Source organism: Arachis duranensis, chromosome 4 (genome assembly GCF_000817695.3).
Source record: "Arachis duranensis cultivar V14167 chromosome 4, aradu.V14167.gnm2.J7QH, whole genome shotgun sequence".
In the NCBI taxonomy this organism is placed as follows: Eukaryota; Viridiplantae; Streptophyta; class Magnoliopsida; order Fabales; family Fabaceae; genus Arachis; species Arachis duranensis.
This window is the reverse complement of record NC_029775.3, coordinates 115,036,155-115,037,562: the sequence shown is the minus strand read 5'-3', so window position 1 is coordinate 115,037,562 and position 1,408 is coordinate 115,036,155.

Sequence of the window (1,408 nt, the reverse complement as noted above, 5' to 3'; positions counted from 1 at the left end):
AACCATGGGAATCTGAGGCTCAAAATGAGACCATAGAGATTCCATTGGACTTACTTCTGCCATTCATGCGCTCTGATGAGTATTCTTCCTCTGAAGAGGATGAGTATGTCACTGAAGAGCAAGTTGCTAAATACCTTGGAGCAATCATGAAGCTATATGACAAGTTATTTGGAAATGAGACTTGGGAAGATGAACCCCCTTTGCTCACCAAGGAACTGGATGACTTGTCTAGGCAGAAACTGCCTCAAAAGAGACAGGATCCTAGGAAGTTTTCAATACCTTGTACCATAGGCACCATGACCTTCAAGAAGGCCTTGTGTGACTTAGGGTCAAGTGTAAACATCATGCCTCTCTCTGTAATGGAGAAGTTAGGGATCTTTGATGTGCAAGCTGCAAAACTCTCACTAGAGATGGCAGACAATTCAAGAAAACAAGCCTATGGCTCACTAGAGATGGCAGACAACTCAAGAAAACAAGCTTATGGACTTGTAGAGGATGTTCTGGTAAAAGTTGAAGACCATTACATCCCGGCTGATTTCATAGTCCTAGAGACTGGGAAGTGCATGGATGAATCCATCATCCTTGGCAGACCCTTCCTAGCCACAGCGAAGGCTGTGATTGATGTTGATAGAGGAGAATTGATCATTCAAGTGAATGAAGAATCCTTTGTGTTTAAGGCTCAAGGATATCCCTCTGTCACCATGGAGAGGAAGCATGAAGAGCTTCTCTCAAAATAGAACCAAACAGAGCCCCCACAGTCAAACTCTAAGTTTGGTGTTGGGAGGCCACAACCAACTTCTAAGTTTGGTGTTGAACCCTCACATTCAAACTCTAAGTTTGGTGTTGGGAGGTTCCAACATTGCTCTGAGCATTTCTGAGGCTCCATGAGAGCCCTCTGTCAAGCTAATGACATTAAAGAAGTACTTGTTGGGAGGCAACCCAATGTTATATTTATCTATATTTCCTTTGTGACATTAAAGAAGCGCTTGTTGGGAGGCAACCCAATGTTATATTTTATCTATTTTCCTTTGTTATTTTATGTTTTCTATAGGTTGATGATCATGAGAAGTCACAAAATCAATTGAAAAAGCAAAAATAGAATGAAAAACAGGAAGAAAAATAGCACACCCTGGAGAAAGAACCTACTGGCGTTTAAACGCCAGTAAGGCTAGCAGATGGGCGTTTAACGCCCAGTCTGGCACCATTCTGGGTGTTTAACGCCAGAAAGGGGCACCAGACTGGCGTTAAACGCCAGAAAAAGGCAAGAAGCTGGCGTTAAACGCCAGAAATGGGCACCAGCCCGGCGTTTAACGCTAGAATTGGCTCAAAACGCATTTTTGCATGCCATTTGGTGCAGGGATGACTTTTCGTTGACACCTCAGGATCTGTGGACCCCACAGGATCCCCA